The sequence below is a fragment of the Pinus tabuliformis genome, chromosome 5_2 (assembly GCF_031772625.1).
Source record: "Pinus tabuliformis cultivar Carrire ecotype Pingquan chromosome 5_2, CPIR1, whole genome shotgun sequence".
Taxonomy (NCBI): Eukaryota; Viridiplantae; Streptophyta; class Pinopsida; order Pinales; family Pinaceae; genus Pinus; species Pinus tabuliformis.
In genome coordinates this window covers 296,761,191-296,779,099 of record NC_142306.1, presented here as the reverse complement: position 1 = coordinate 296,779,099, position 17,909 = coordinate 296,761,191, and the positions used below count along the sequence as shown (strand labels likewise).

Below are 17,909 nucleotides of genomic sequence, written 5' to 3'. Positions count from 1 at the left end.
TCTCTTGTGTTAAATATTATAGATTAGATAGTTGTTCTAGCCTTGAGAGGTGTCATCAAGGCTAGGAACATAGAGGAATTAATTATTTCTAAGCCCATGTAATTTTTCCTAAGTTTCACCTAGGGAAATTATCTTATTTATGTCAATTAGTGATTTTTAAATATTTCCTTAGTTAAAACTTAGGAAAAGTGGACAATTAATTGATATTAGTTGAGATAAGATCGATTTATCTCTAGAATCTTGTAGAAAGTTTCTAAGTTTATCTTAGCCATCGATTGGATCAAGCGAACTTCGAATCATGGCCATTCAACTGTGAATGAGAGATTATAAAGGGAGATCGATGGGCAACATTGGAGATAGATCACACATCTTGTGAGTATAGTTGGGTGAGTTTTCAGTAAGACACCAGGAGGGTTTCAGCAGCAGTGATTGAGGAAGAGTTTTGTAGGTTTATTCTTCATCTGAGAAGACTTCTAGCTTCTAAGTTTCAGAGGGATTCTTGCTAGCCAATTTATTATTTGTAGAGAAGATCGAGTTAATTTTTTGGAGGCAATGCAAATTTCCCAAAAGCAATATGAATTTCCAGATTAGCCAGTGCGAGATGCCGGAGGCAGTACGAGTTTCCAGAATCAGTTTCTAGAGGCTGTGCGAGTTTTCTAGTGGCAGTATGAGTTTACTGGGAGGTTCTGCGATTTAGCGAGGAAGCAATGTGAATTGTTGAGGAGGTTGTGCTAGTTGCCAAAGAGGCAGTGCGATTTGCAGAAGGGAAACCATGGGGTTTTTCTTAGTTCTATTTGATTAGTAGTGGTGAAGATAAATTTTCTGGAGTTTTGCCGGAGTAGTTTATGTAATTTCTTAATAATAGATTTGTTGAAGATAATAATAAAACCCTCAGACTAAAGACTAGATTTGCCCACATTGGGGTTTTTCCAGGGATGTTTTTTCCAAAAATACTTGTGTCAATTGTCTGATTGGTTTCTTGTGTATTTTTCTACAATTTTTATTTTGTGAATGGTGTTGTTCATGTTATTATTCGTTACTTCCAACAAAAGAATTAATTTTCCATGAACAAGTAGTAGGAAATAATTAACTAGGTTAATAGTACCTTCTAGGTAGCTAGAAATTTCACGTCTTGGTCTTGGCCTCTCTCAAGTGTTCTCATATGTGTATCAACTTCTTCCATATTGTTTTTGTTACCCACCAAAAGTGGGTAACCCATAGGAGGAAATTTTTCTCACCATTGGTAGCACCCATATGATGATCCACAAATAACTTTACTTTCGAGCTCTTCACCTACGCTTCGGTCAGTTCTCTCTCCCATCTAGCATACTTCTTAAAGGAAGGTCGGTCATCTATCAAAAGGTACACCAACCATTTATGTAATCATGCGCTTTCATTTAAAGTTTTGTACATATTAATATGGATCACAGGCCAAGATGGATGATTGACCAATCTTGATTATACCCTTGTTCCCATACTTCACCTAGGAGGTTATCCTTTGCCCTTGGTCTAATGTGACCTTCCCTGGGGTCCTTTTCTTCCAATATTAGGAGGGGCACTAATAGGAGGCATTGATTGATATAGCATACCCAAGGTAATCCATACTTACCGCCTTTCATTTCTCCCATATATCCACCTCCATTTTTTGAGTTGCTTGTCATCGATTGTTGGGATTGGCACCCCATATCCACATCTTTGATTCAGGTCCCAGAAACTTTTCCTTGAGAGGATGATGCAGTTGAAACAAAGATAAAAGTATATGAAGCCACAAATGAAAGAAAATGAAAAATTGAAAAAAATGGCTAAGACATTGAAAAAGCACATGGCAAAACCTAGCATGAGCTCTACCCTCCTCATTAGCCATCACCCAATTCTTTAGCATTCCATGCTCTATCTAAATAAAGGAACTTATGTGATGAGCAATAAACTGCTACATCTTTAAGGAATATTGGAAAATCTTAAAGCAAGTTGGGTCACCCAAGTTATGCAAGAAAGAAATATAAATCATTAAAGTAAAAGGCACACCAGAGAGGTGGAAAAAGTAAGACAAGGAATAGGCTCACTCATGCCTCCATTATTTCTCCCTCTTATCATCATAAAATTCAAGATTTTGGACCTTCTTTAGTTGGCACCATGGTTGTGGCTCTCTTCCTTGAAGTCTTTCCCATTCTATTACCACGAATATTGCATGCATCTACTGATTGATAGGTCTACTGTAATGCCCCTTATCAGGAATATTCCTCAAACACAAGCAAACTCCAACCAGAGATGGACTGGGAGGGCATTTACCAGATATGTCACCTCTGAAAAGAGGACGAGATCCGGAGGCTACCTGGCCCTTTCCAGACTCTGTCGAAGAGTATAGGAGAAACGCACAAGTGGTATAATAGCCGAGAATGCTCAAAGAGATACAAATAACAATGGTGCAACATATAACAATATAACCATAAGTAGATACCCAGAAATGCAGAGAGAAATGCTAAGCCATTTTATTATACTGAGTAATAGAATGAGTACAGGAGGTGATCAGAAAGATGGCACCTCGACTTGCACAAGGCAAGTGAAGAAATACACTTAGAATAGCAAAGGAATGGCCCCTCTCTGAACTGCGTCCAAGCTGCTGGAGAACCGCTATGCTGCTAGAAATCAAATGAGGATTTGGGGTTGTTCCCCTCCTCAGAAAAGGCTGAAACTCTCGAATTGGACTCTGCTCAAGAAACCCAGAAAAGCCCAGAAAGCGTTTCTGAAATGGCCGACCCCCGAAAATCACCCCCTTGGGGTTCTGCGCAGTCTCTCAATGCTCCGCGCTACCACTGAATGAAACACTCCAGAAATCTGCCTGAAACCCCTGCCAAAACTCTCCAATATGCAAGGGCTGATCTCTTGCTCTATCTCTCAGCACAAATCCTACTCTAACCCTCAACCCAAAACTCCTGCCAGAAAGAACTGCGTCCCTCTCTCAGTGCTGCGCAGTCCTCCAAAATGCTGATAAAACTGTTGCTGAAATGCTGATGAATCTACTGCTGAAATGCCAATGGAAATACCTCGCCCGAGCAAGCACTCGAAGTCCCCCGGGGCTAAGGGTGAGATCTCCAAAGGAAGACACTCAGTGCACTAAACAGTGTTGCAGACTAACTAAACAGCCAGCATGCTCTAAGTCAAAATGACTATCACAAATGCTCATAACTGGATGATCAAAATGAGGGGGCTCCTCTCTCCTTTATAGCCTTTGCCTCTCTCAATCCCAAGGCTCACCTCCTCCTGCATGATTCTTCTCTTGCCACGTGTTTCTTCCCTCCTGCGTAGTCCCTCCATGTGTTTGCGTGCGCTCCCCCTTAAGTCACAACGTTGTGCTACTAGGAAGTGACTTTTTATTCCAAAAGTGAGTTATGTCCCCCTTCCTCACTTTTTTTATTTACAAATAACTATAGAAGGCAAAAATCGAACAAAATCGAATATTCCAATTAGCCATGGCTAATTAGGAATATTACAGTCTCCCCCGACAAAATGTTGCTTGTCCTCAAGCAACTGAAGTGATGGATGCTGCAAGATCTTCTCACTCTCCCAAGTGGCATCCTCATCCGGCAAATTCTTCCACCTCACCAAGAATTTCCGGACCGTCCTGCTCCGCAGCTGCCTCTCCCTGGTATCAATGATAGCCTCCGGCCGCAATAACAAATGCCCCTCATCATCCATGGGTGGTATCTCATCTGTCATTGTCACCTGTTGCCCCAATGCCTTTTTCAGGCATGATACATGAAAAATGTTATGAATCTTGCTGCCTTGGGGCAGCTCCAACTCATATTCAACCTGTCCAACCCTGTGTATCACCCTGTATGGCCCATAAAAGCGGGGCTTGAGCTTCTCAGCCCCCTTCTGCTTCAGTGATGACTGTCGGTATGGCTGTAATCTTAGGTAGACCATGTCCCCTACCTCGAACTGTCTCTCCCCCCGACCCCTATCGGCATACAGCTTTTGCTGGTTCTGCGCTGTAGCCATGTTATCCTTGAGAGCTCAGAGGATATCTTGACTCTCTTGGATCCAAATCTTGGCTCTAGGAGCCTTGCTATCACCAAACATCACGTCAGCAAAAGATAAAGGATGATACCCATATAAGAGCATAGAATGGTGACATACCAATTGTCATGTGATGTGAAGTATTTTAGCCATGCTCACTGCTACCCACTGACATAGTTACACAAGTAGCCCTCTAGCCACTTGTTAACTATCTTTGTCTACCCATTCGTCTGTGGGTGATAACTGGTACTCGGTGTCAACTCCATCCCCACCAATTGGAAAAGCTCCTGCCAAAACCCGCCCATGAAACGGCTGTCCCTATCACTGATGATAGTCTGTAGCCTGAAGATCTCTCTGAAGAACAACTCGGCCACCTGTGCTGCTGTATAGTGTGCAGATATGGAAAAAAAATGTGCGTACTTCATCAGTCGATCAAGACGACAAAGATACAATCCTTGCCCTGTACCATGGGCAACCCTGTGATGAAGTCCATCGAAATACTCTCCCATTTCCCCTCCGGAATGGGAAGAGGCTGCAATAAACCCGCGGGATGGCTCACCTCTCCCTTGTTCCTCTGGCAAACACCGCACTCCTAGATGTGCTGGAGTACGTCCTCCTTGAGGCCCTTCCATGAGAAGCTCTCTCTAATGGCCCTGTAGGTTTTGGTAAACCCCTGATGTCCTGTGAATGGTGAATCATGTGATGCCTGGAGTATCTTCTTCTTGAGCTGAGACCCCTCATTCAAAAAGATCTGGTCCCTGTAATAGATGATCTCATCAACCACCGTGTACCTGTGATCTGCCACTTGCCCATCCAGAACCTCACATGCAAACCTGTCCTTGGAGTACTCTACTAAGAGTCGAACCCTCCAGTGTGTATCCAAGCTCATAAGAGACTACGTGGCTGGTCTACGTGAAAGGGCATCTGCTACCACGTTGTTCTTACCCTTGACATACTCAATGTCAAAGTCATATGCTTGGATCTTACTGATCCACTTCTGCTGCCTCTCCTGTAGTTGCTTCTGCTCCAAAAAGAACTTGAGGCTGTTGTGATCAGTCCTCACCCTGAACTTGTTACCCACCAAATACTGTCACTCCTTAGCCAATGCATGCATCTCCTTGTCGTATATAGAATACAACCTCTCGTGCGGAAGGAGCTTCCGGCTCTCAAAGGCTATAGGGTGTCCTCCCTGCATCAACACTGCGCCGATCCCCTCTCCCGACGCATCACACTCCAAAACAAATGGTTGCGTAAAATCTGGCAACGCAAGCACTGGGTAGCTGCTCATAACCTCCTTGAGCCTGTCAAAGGCTCACTGCACTGTATCCGACCAACTGAATGTCCCCTTCCTCGTCAAATCTGTCAGGGGTGCAGCAAGTTGTGAGAAACCTTTGACGAACTTCCGGTAGTAAGTACAAATGCCAATGAATCCTCGAAGTTCCGTCACGTTTCTCGGCTCCGGCCATTCTCTAATGGCCCTGATCTTCTCCTCGTGGACTCTCACTCCGTCCACCCCTATGATGTGTCCTAGATACAACATCTCCGTCAACCCAAACTCACACTTGGAGAGTTTGGCATAGAACTGCTGCTCCTGTAAGATACACAATACTGTCTCGATGCGCTGGAGATGCACCTCCCAAGTCCTGCTGTAATTGAGAATATCATCAAAGAATACCAACAAAAACTTCCTCAAGTGACTACAGAAGATGTGATTCATGCAGGACTGAAATGTAGCGGGGGCGTTGGTTAGCCCAAAAGGCATCACCAAGAACTCAAAGTGCCCATAGTGACACCTGAAGGTGATCTTGGGAATGTCCTGCTCCCTCACACGAATCTGATGGTACCCAGATCTCAAATCAATCTTTGAGAAGAAACGTGCTCCTCTCAACTCGTCCATCAACTCATCGATCCTGGGAATGGGGTACCTGTTCTTCAGGGTCTTCTTGTTCAGGGCCCTGTAGTCAATGCACATCCTCAATGTACCATCCTTCATGTTCACCAACACCACAGAAGAAGCAAAAGGACGCGTGCTCAGTCGAATGTGTCCAAGAGCCAGCAACTCTTGGATAGCCCGCTCAATCTCATCCCGATAGGCCTTGGGGTGCCTATACGGGGTGGTGATCACTGCCTGTATGCCCTGCTCAAGCTCAATGGTGTGCTCAAACCCCCGATCCGGTGGCTGTCCAGGTGGAATCTCCCCAAACACTATGGCATACCGATCAAGGATGGACTGTATCTCTGGATGTATCGTCTGCCCTGTAGTCCCTGCCTCTAATACACGCAGCTCCACTGCCCACTCTATGTCTCCCTTCCGGAAGACTGCCTCCATCCGATGAGCCGAAACAGTTTGAGGCGGATATGTGTGTTGTCCCCGTATCTTCTCATGCCTCCTCGTCTTCTCATCATCCCACTCCATCTCTAGGGTCTTCCAATCCGTCGTGACCTTCCCTAGAGTGATAAGCCACTGAACATCCAGTATCATGTTGGTGTTCGGAATATCGACCATGAAAAAGTGGTCAGTCAATGTGTAGGTGCCCATCGTCACTGAAAGCTCTGGAACATAACGAGCACATGTCATGGTCGATGTCCTGGGACCAAAACTGAAAACCCATTGAAGCTCTCTGTTTGTATACCTCTCCGCTCAACCATCTGTGCATTGATGAAGTTCTGGGTCGCCCCATTGTCAACCAAAACTGATACTCGCTGGCCACATACTGTCCCTCGTACGCGAAGCGTCAGATACTTGGGAACTCCTCGCAAGGCTGCAAGGGACCCTCCGGTGGGTGCAAAAGATGCACCACCTATTGTTGGCGGTGGAGGTGGCAAAGGTCCCTGTATGGCATGGCTATCTCCTGCCTCCACATCATCCTCGTCATCCTCTTCTCCATTGCTCTCGGAGAAGACCTCAATAAAATGTGTCTTGCCAGCAGCACATCTATGTCTTGGTGCCCACGGCTCCTGACATGTGAAGCACAACCGCTTCTTCTTCAGCTCCTTCCTGACATCTTCGTCCATCTGCGCTCGTCCTGGATTCCCCTTTGGAGGTGGAATCCTCACATCCTTCCCCTTAGACTGGAAAGTCTGTCTTTGGGGGTAAGGTGTCCGGGTCCTGGGTAAGACATCCTGTAAGTCCCGGGTCCTGCTGATAGCGTCCTGGAGTGTGGCTGGTCTAGTGGATCAGACTAGACCCCGAAGTGGCTCTGTTAACCCCTCAACATACATATAGACTCTTCGCGCCGTGGATAGGTTTGGCATCGTCACGGAGACCCTCAAGAAATCTGCAATGTAGGTCTCTGGGCTCCCTATCTGTTTGAGCCTTGTCAGCTCAACAAAATGCTACTCTGGATCCCTCCAATCAAATCGCTCCATCAATCTCCTGGTAAACTCAGCGTATGTCGTCACTGTAGAGTGCCCGAGTGTAACCATTCCATGAAACCACCAATCTTGGGCCTCACCATCCAAATGCAATGTTGCCACCTTGATGGCCTCTGTCTCCGACATCTGGTTAAGCTGGAAATAAATGTCCAACTTCTCCAACCAAGACCTTGCCGAACTGTTTGATGAACCATCAAACGTAGGCAAGTGGAATCTACTCGCTGCACAGTGGGTGTCACCATCATGGTAATGCCGGTACCCTCTGTGATGGTCGCGGGGTCTGCTATCCTGCTGGAGCTGAACAAAATCTCTAAATGAGAGGGCTTCTCTGAACTCTTGCCCATAGGCCTGGTATTCTGCGAAATAATCGCCCATATGTCCGAGCTCTACCTCCTGCTGCGCTACGGCCCCCGTGTCTGCTCCTAAGAAAGTAGGCATGGTCGAGCGTGTAGGGGCACGTAAGGCCACCTGCTGTGCAGTATCACGCTGCTCTGGCAAATGGTGGGATGCGCCCGACCGCTCACCAACCTAGAAAACTCGTGGGCTCTCACGCTGTCTGGCCTCTACTGCCGTGAATCTCTGCCCATCACCTCAATCTGCCTCGACAGATCCTGCACCGATTTGATGAGCATATCCGCAAATCTTTTCCCGTCATCATCTGCCATCGGAGCCTCCTGCTCTGCGTCCACCACAAGCTCCTTCTGTTCTGCGTCCACCACAGGCTCCTCCTGTTCTGCGTCCACCACCGGAACACAGTCTCCCTCTCCGTAAGTGTTCTCCAACCTATGCCTAGTGTCTCTGTATCTCCGACCTCTGTAACAAATGTAGGGTTTTTCCCCCGGTGTCATAGATTGCTAGCTCCACAGGCTGGGCCAGATCTATGCCCTGATACCATTATAATATCCCTTATCAGGAATATTCCTCAAACACAAGCAAACTCCAACCAGAGATGGACTGGGAGGGCATTTACCAGATATGTCACCTCTAAAAAGAGGACGAGATCTGGAGGCTACCTGGCCCTTTCCAGACTCTGTCTAAGAGTATAGGAGAAACACACAAGTGGTATAATAGCCGAGAATGCTTAAAGAGATACAAATAACAATGGTGCAACATATAACAATGTAACCATAAGCAGATACCTAGAAATGCAGAGAGAAATGTTAAGCCATTTTATTATACTGAGTAATAGAATGAGTATAGGAGGTGATCAGAAAGATGGCACCTCGACTTGCACAAGGCAAGTGAAGAAATACACTCAGAATAGCAAAGGAATGGCCCCTCTCTGAACTGCGTCCAAACTGCTGGAGAACTGTTGTGCTGCTACTGCTGCTAGAAATCAAATGAGGATTTGGGGCTGCTCCCTCCTTAGAAAAGGGCTGAAACTCTGGAATCGGACTCTACTCAAGAAACCCAGAAAAGCCCAGAAAGCGTTTCTAAAATGGCCGACCCCCGAAAATCACCCCCTTGGGGTTCTGCGCAGTCTCTCAATGCTCTTCACTGCCACTGAATGAAACCCTCCAGAAATCTGCCTGAAACCCCTGCCAAAACTCTCCAATATGTAAGGGCTGATCCCCTGCTCTATCTCTCAGCACAAATCCTACTGCAAACCCTCAACCCAGAACTCTTGCCAGAAAGAACTGCGTCCCTCTTTCAGTGCTGCGCAGTCCTCCAAAATGTTGATAAAACTGCTGCTGAAATGCTGATGCATCTACTGTTGAAATGCCAATGGAAATACCTTGCTCGAGTAGGCACTCGAAGTCCCTCGGGGCTAAGGGTGAGATCTCCGAATGGAGACACTTAGTGCACTAAATAGTGCTGCAGACTAGCTAAACAGCCACCGTGCTCTAAGTCGAAATGACTATCACAAATGCTCATAACTGGATGATCAAAATGAGGGGGCTCCTATCTCCTTTATAGCCTTTGCCTCTCTCAATCCCAAGTCTCACCTCCTCCTGCATGATTCTTCTCTTGCCACGTGTTTCTTCCCTCCTGCGCAGTCCCTCCATGTGTCTGCGTGGGCTCCATTTCTGCGTCCCCCTTTGGCCCCCTTGGCTCCCCCTTAATTCACAACGTTGTGCTACTAGGAAGTGACTTTTTATTCCAAAAGTGAGTTACGTCCCCCTTCCTCACTTTTTTTATTTACAAATAACTATAGAAGGCAAAAATCGAACAAAATCGAATATTCTAATTAGCCATGGCTAATTAGGAATATTACATCTACCTATGAAATTTCCTTCCCATTAGGGCCAGTTAGCACCTAATAGGGATAATTGCATAATCATCCCAAATACAAATGTGGGAACTTTCTCACATATCATGATTTAGAGAGACATTTGAAGGCAAGGTTTGTGTGAAGTATTTTTGTACCCCTAACATTGAATATTGTCCACTATGATACTTTAAAGGTTTTTGTCCCTAATGGTGTTGATCTCACCTGATCTTGAGGGCATATTTTAGGTGGTTCATGTTGATTAGGGGTAGCATCGGATGTGCTATAGCCACAAAAATTGTTGGAGAGGCTAAGGCACATGAGATCTTCAATACTTAGAAAGGGTTTGGGCAGATTCTAAACAGTTTGGGAGATATTAAAATAATTAATATTTTTAATGGAGTCCCTAAGTCTAAACTTAGAGAAATTAAAATATTAATGTGAATTAATATAAAACTGTGTTAGAATGGTCCAAAAGGCATGGATCAAGCCATATCTAATCTTAGCCGTTGATTAGGGACTTAATCTCGACTGTTGATTTGTCAATGAGAAAAGTATAAGAGGCTTGAGGGTCACTTGGAGAATACACCAAGAGATCAAGATTTCGACTTTCTGGGGCTGTGTTTGCTGAGAAAGTTGAGAGAGTGATCTAGACTTGTAGCTGAGGGGCAGTGAATACAAAAGCAGAGAGGCAGAGATAGTGTCGAGAGGATCAACGCAGCAACCGGGAAAGCTGACGTAGAGGGCAGAAGCTGGAACTGCCGGGAACTACCGAAACTGCCGGGAATACTGCACAGAAGGCAAAAGTCGGAACTGTCAGGAACAGCTGAAACTGCCGGGAAAGTTGACGCAGAGGACAAAAGCCGGAATTGCCGGGAAAGCTAACACAATGGGTAGAAGAGGCTGACGTTGGGGTTTTTCGTGGGGCAGATTGGAGCTGAGGAGCTGTCGAAGTGTTTATCCGGGGTTTCAGCCGGAGCATTTATCTCCGAAGGAGAGGTACTAATGCTGAGATTTTTCTCTATTAGGTGAGCTGGATTTGGCACCTAGATTGTATTCTAAAATTGCTTAATAAATCAAACCCTCAGATAGCTGCATCGGTTTTGCCGCATTGGGTTTTTCTGGGGACATTAGTCCAAAAATAATGGTGTCATTGTGTGCTTGTTTTTGTTTCCTTCAGTTGATGATCTGTAATGTGTTGAGCATGTACTTGTGTTTATTTTCAGTATTTACATGGTAAATAACTTGTTAATTAATCAGAACAAGTAGGAAGGAATAAATCAGAAAGTACATGGAGGGTTTCTAACTGTTAGACTTAGAAACTTAAACATGGTATTAGAGCGTGGTTGCAGATCACAGGAGAACTAAGTACATCAGCCGATTAGAGCGGCAACAACAGAAAACAGCTGTCCCGAGTGACAGAAGTTGTTCCTAGCAACAAAACATCAAGGGGCGACGTAGTGCCTGCGTCATCAAGTTTGGGCCAAGAAGAGGTTGCGCAGAGGCTAAGGTGTTGGCATTATGATGCATGTGTTGTACTTGATGGCAACCAACTCGTAGTAGATCAACTCACTTATATATATCTAGATGAATCTACGGAAGAGATATCAGATGACAATTCTCAGTATGACAAGTCCGAAGGGGGAGATTGTTGGCATTATGAGACAAGTGTTGTCCTTGACGGCAAATCACACAAATGATAAATTATAGTGCAGCAAATTTATTTGATAAATTATAGTGCAACAAAGTTTCCTTCATGTAGAGAAAAGTTCACGCACTTTTATGCAGAGAAAAGTTTATTCCATGTAGAGAAAAGTTCACGCACTTTTATGCAGAGAAAAGTTTATTCAATGTAGAGAAAAGTTCACGCACTTTTATGCAGAGAAAAGTTTATTTCATGTAGAGAAAAGTTCACGCACTTTTATGCAAAGAAGAGTTTATTTCATGTAGAGAAATGTTCACGCACTTTTATGCAGAGAAAAGTTTATTTCATGTAGAGAAAAGTTTACGCACTTTCATGCAGAGAAAAGTTCCCTTCATGCAAGAGAAAAGTTCACGCACTTTCATGGTTGGTTCATGGTATTAGTTCGACAGTTTTTGATCCTATGGTTTCGGCCTGTGGTATTGCATCCAAAAGTGTTGATCTCATGCACTTTCATGGTTGGTTCATGGTATTAGTCCGACAGTTTTTGATCCTATGGTTTTGGTCCGTGGTATTGCATCCAAAAGTGTTGATCTCACGCACTTTCATGGTTGGTTCATGGTATTAGTCCAACAGTTTTTTGATCCTATGGTTTTGGACCGTGGTATTGAGAAAGGACTAAGGCTATAAAGGAGGAAGGAGATCATTTGGCTAAGCATCATCTGAATTATTGAATATCTCATAAAGTGCTAGATCTGGAATATTGTGATTGGGTTATGGTGCAGATCTAGATCTGAGCTAAAGAGGGATCTCACCAGTTGATGGAAAACAAGATCTAAGGATAGATCGGGATCAAATGGTTTGAAATGAACTATCTCTATATATTTGATTATGCTTATTCTAGATCTGTATACTGACGCTTGTAATGATCTGAACTGGGTATAACTTGAGTTTGAAATCGCTGCAAGTCATGTTTGAATATTTATAGATCTGTACGCGGGTTGGCTTTGGTGTAAGCGCGTATGTATGCAGGTTTGGTTCATTGTAGTAGCGTATACAATTTGAGCTATGATATTTGAAGTCACAGGTGGTTCTGGTTGTTGATGGGTTCTGATGACAGTTTAAAGGTGTCAGTATTCTGCATATCCTGTTTGGTTGATTGTGTTTAGCTTCAGTATTGATGGATGAGAACTAATATTGGATTAGGATCATAATGGCTCATATTTATGTGATCTGATGGACTAGATCTGGGTGCTAACACATATATTATCCTTGTATATGTATTGATTTAGTGTTTGGGTGATTCAGAAGATTGATTGATTATGTGTTTCAATGATATTAATGGGTCCAGTATGAAAACTGGATGAAACGTGGCCTTTCAGATTATGTGTTGTGCTTCAGGTGTATCCAGTATGAAAATATATGAAATGTGGTACCTAGAGGAGAGAAGATTGTAGGCCGGCGCCTACGAACTAGTATCTTAGCTAGTACAAGAGCTAAGGGGGTGGCAGCTCCCTTCCAGTAGCAGTTGAAAACTTTGGAGCATTGTAGCAGGTAGCAGCCTGCGTACTAGTAAATGGATCGGCTAGTACAAGAACTATGGGGGTTGTAGCTCCCTTCCAGGAAAGACTGGAGAACGAGAGAGGGTTGTAGCTCTCTGCAGGTAGAAGCCTGCGTACTGGTATAAGACTGCACCAGTACAGAAATATTGTAAAAGGATTTTCTTATTAAGAAGAAGATTGAGATGACTTGCAGCAGGTGGTTTTCTCCCACATTGGGTTTCCACCTTATATCATGGTGTTCATGTGTGTGGCTTATGTGTGATGATCTGTTCTATTTTACTGCACCTGTTTACTGTTAATATGGTTGATAATGTTCTAATGCACTCATTAAGGATCAACTAACTGAATCATAAGAAGTTGTGGAAGTAGCATATATGAATCTGAATATGGAAATGAAAAAGTTTTATTGATGTGATAATACTGATTCACCCCCCCCTCTCAGTATTATTTCCAACATAAGGGAGGCTCACATAGAGCCACGCAGAGGCCAGGAGGGCTGACGCAGTTGGCTTGGGGAGCTAGTTTGTCGGTGTTGGGACTGCGCAGAGCCTAGGAGCTCTCACCTTCAGGTTGCTGAGGTTTAGGAGGCTGTGGATAAGTTGCAGAGTGGAGTTGGTGGGGTACTGTTGTCAGAACAATACTTGACAGGGCAAGGCCAAGGAGGAGGGAGTTGCTACTGAGGGTTTCTAGCCAAGAAATCCGGATCAATACTGCGATTGCACAGACGATCAGAGTAGGGGGCATCTCGACATCAGAAGAAGGATTTCTAGGAGGGAAATCGAGGCTCAGAGGGAGTCACATCGAGAACTTCTAGGAGGGAAGTAGAAGAGCAGCGGAATGGCACTACATGGAGTAAGAGACTAGGAAAGACTAGATAGAGCCTCAAACTTCGTAGCCTGGAAGGCCAAAATCTTATCCGTACTTGATAGAAATCGTGTCAAGCACTTTGCCTTGAAGACGATAGCTGTCCCAGTTGACCCATCTGACAATGACTGGTATGAGGAAGCAATGGCGAGGGCCAAGAATATCATTCTTGACGGGGTCAAGGATCATATAGTACCACATATTGCTGAGAAGAATACGACATGGGAGATGTGGGAGGCCTTGACCAAGTTGTATAAACATACCTTCGTGCAGAGGAAGATGCTCCTAGAAAACCAGTTGCGGTCATACCAAATGCAGAAGGGAGAACAGATCGACACCTTTCTCGGTCAATTGAAGGAGATCCGAGATCAGCTGACTTCCATAGGGGCCACACCAAATCAATAGTTGATGGTGAGAACAACCCAGAATGCAGTCTTAGAAGACTGGGAGGTGTTTGTCCAGAGCAAACTGGGTAGGGCGATCTTTCCAGATGGGAGGAAATGTGTGCGGCTCTTCACCAAGAAGAGATCAGGAGGGTGACTAAGACGGGAAGCAGCAGCAATGGGATCAGAATCAAGAAGGAGGAGGAGGTGGATGCTGCCCTAGCATCTGAGGGTAAGCAAGAAAAGTGGAAGAAGAAGGACCTCTCCAAGGTCAAATGCTTCCATTATGGGGAGCTAGGTCATTATGTGACCCAGTGTCCGAGGAAGAAGAGCAAGGGAGAGGCTTCCGAGACCAAGGCAACGCCAACAAGGGCAAAGAAGGAAGTGGAGACAGACAATGTCTGTGCCATGAGTGCACACACACTACTTAAGCAAAAGTGGGGAGACATCGAGCTATAGTCAGGAGGACTACAAAAGATGAGGGGTAGGATCCTCGAGGTACCCAACCTCTTGGATTAAACCTTGCTACGGGAGCCCCGAAGAGTAGTAGTACTGGCGATGTCAGTAGAGACGAATGCGGATGGAGCGACAAAGGGAGCTACAATGCAGGATTCCCAAGACAACGCGAGGCTAGCAGGTTGCAACAGTGCGAGAGGCACGGGAGTGTTGCACCAGTGCAGAATGGCACAGAGAGGTGTGCAATGGTGCGAGATGCATGGAGTTGTTGTAGCAGCGCCGAGGTCAGAGAGGGAGCACTTGTCAGCGACAGAGGGAGCTTTAGCATCAGGAGTGTTTCTAGCCTGACGAAGATGTCAAAGTTGGGAGATCGGTTACTTCTCAGTAACTGAGTTGCAGTGCAGCAGTTAGCAGTGGTAGTGCTATGGGCAGCACGATGTAGCATGATGAGAGGGGTTGTAGTGCAAATGCAGCAATGGCAGTGGTAGGGCCATGGTCAGCAGCACAGATGCAATAGTGGTAGTGGCAGGGCCATGGGTAGCAGTATAGGATGCAGCAGTGCAGAGGATTTTGGGAAACAAGCCTAGCATTAGCACAGGGACCGATTCCGGATGATCAGAGTGATGTTCAGTGAGGAGTATTACTAGAGCACAGTCCTCGCTAAGAGGGAGTGTTTATTTGGGGTAGCATCGGATGTGCTCTAGCCACGAAAATTGGTGGAGAGGCTAAGGCACATGAGATCTCCAATACCCAGAAAGGGTTTGGGTAGATTCTAAACAATTTGGGAGATATTCAAATAATTAATATTTTTAATGGAGTCCCTCAGTCTAAACTTAGGGAAATTAAAATATTAATGTGAATTAATATAAGACTGTGTTAGAATGGTCCAAAAGGCATGGATCAAGCTAGATCTAATCTTAGCTGTTGATTAGGGACTTAATCTTGGCCGTTGATTTGTCAATGAGAAAAGTATAAGAGGAGGTTTGAGGGTCACTTGGAGAACACATCAAGAGATCAAGATTTCGACTTTCTGGGGCTGGGTTTGCTGAGAAAGTTGAGAGAGTGATCTGGAGTTGTAGCTGAGGGGCAATGAATACAATATCAGAGAGGTAGAGATAGTGTCGGGATGATCAGCGCAACAGCTGGGAAAGTTGACACAAAGGGCATAAGTCGGAACTGCCAGAACTGTAGGGAAATTTGACGCAGAGGTCAGAAGCTGGAACTGATGAGAACTGCTGCAATTGCCAGAAATTGCCGGGAAAGCTAACGCAGAGGTCAGAAGCTGGAACTGCCGGAAACTGCTGGAACTGCTGGGAACGCTGACGCAGAGGGTAGAAGAGGCTGACACGGTCCTTAGAGGCTGACGCTGGGGTTTTTCGTGGGGCAGATTGGAGCTGAGGAGTTGCCAGAGTGTTTATCTAGGGTTTTAGCCGGAGCATCTGTCTCCGAAGGAGAGGTACTACTGCCGAGATTTTTCTCTGTTGGGTGAGCTGGATTTGGCACCCAGATTGTATTCTGAAACTGCTTAATAAATCAAACCCTCAGATAGCTGCACCGGTTTTCCCGCATTGGGTTTTTCCGGGGACATTAGTCCAAAAATAACAGTGTCATTTGTGTGCTTGTTTCTGTTTCCTTTAGTTGATGATCTGTAATGTGTTGAGCATGCACTTTTGTTTATTTTTAGTATTTACATGGTAAATAACTCGTTAATTAAACAGAACAAGTAGGAAGGAATAAATCAGAAAGTACATAAAGGGTTTCTAACTGTTAGACTTAGAAACTTCAACAGTTCATATCACATCCAACAGATTTGAAGAACATATGACATTGTAGCCCCAACACTACCCCTCTTGACATGGGTGCTGGGATTTGAGGAGACTTCACATCAGTGTTGCACACATCGCGATTTAATCGCGATAAAATCGGAAAATCGCGATTTTTTCAAAATGCCGATTCAAATCGCGATTTTTATCCAAAAAATCGGCGGAAATTTTTTTTAACGATTTTTATCGAAAAAATCGCGATTTTTTAAAAAATCGCGATTTTTTCGAAAAAATCGCGATTTTTAAGGAAAAAATCGCGGGAGGCGCGGGCAGCGGGGGTTTTATATGTAAAATCGATTTTTTGTTTATTCATTCAGCAGTCCGCCGCGGAGGAGAAGGAGGAGAAGGAGAAGAAGGGAGGGAGAGGGTTGCCGTCGCTTGTGGGAGCCGATTTTAGGAGGAATCCAAGCCAAGATCGCGAATTTGTCCATAAACCAGGTATGTAGATTAATTTTTTTTTGTTTTGGTTCTCTAAAAACTTTGTTTTTCATTGTTTTTAAAGAATTTTTAGAAATTTTTCATTGATTTGGGATGGGTTATTTGTTATGACTATGAGAACCAATTTTTGATTTTTATTTTCTCATTTTCTTTAAACATTGTTTATTTTTTTTGATTTTTCATTGTTTTTTGGGTTTAGAAATTCAAATTGGGATTTTGGAAATAATTAGCTTGTAATTTTGCAAATGCTAAATTGTAATTTGTATTTACTATTTACTATTATCATTTATGTAATCCTAAATTCCTATTTCCTAATCCTTATTTTTCCATAGGTTTGCAAATTCAAAATTCAAAAACAAACATGCCAAGGAAATTGGATCCTTTCTGGGAATATGGTGACCCTAAAACTCCGAATGATAGACAAAACTTGATTTGCAAGTTGTGTGGAAAGGAAATATTCGGGGGGGTGTACAGGTTGAAGTTCCACCTTGCACAAATCCCTGGACGTGATGTGGGGCCCTGTCTAAAGACAAATGCTGAAATTATCCAAAAAGCCATGAGAGCATTGGGAGAATTAGAGCACACTAGAGACGCCAAAGAAGAACTCAAAAGGCAACTAAGAAGGTCAGTTGAAGGAAGTGGGCCAAGTGGCACAGGTTCTACTGCAGCGTCAGTCAATCCGTTTGCTGCATCATCATATTTTGTTCCTCGAACCACACCTGGTTCACAACCAACTATCGGTTCAATGATGAAAAGAACTGAAAAAGAAAAAGCTGACAAGTTGATGACAAAATTTCTCCTCTGGAGTGATATTCCTTTCAGCATTATAAGGAATAATCCATTTTTCCAACCTACTCTTGATGCTGTTGCCAGTGTTGGCCCGGGGTACAAACTCCCTTCTCTTCATGATTTCAGAGGCCGGCTTCTTCAAGATGAAAAGCGTGACTGCACCCAAAGATTGGAGGATTTTAGGGCATCATGGGCACAAACAGGATGCACTGTTATGTCAGATGGTTGGACTGACCAAAAGGGGAGAACCCTTATAAACTTCTTGGTTAGTTGTCCCTTGGGGACTATGTTTATCAAATCTGTTGATGCAACTCATCAAATCAAAGATGCAAAAAATTTATGTGATTTGCT

At 44.3% G+C, this 17,909-nt stretch overlaps 1 protein-coding gene across 1 annotated transcript in view; it reads left to right on the top strand.

Moving 5' to 3' along the window:
- The window catches only part of LOC149158726 (putative ABC transporter C family member 15), a 399,865-nt gene that overhangs the window by 126,474 nt on the left and 255,482 nt on the right, over positions 1 to 17,909 (top strand). The window lies entirely within an intron of this gene.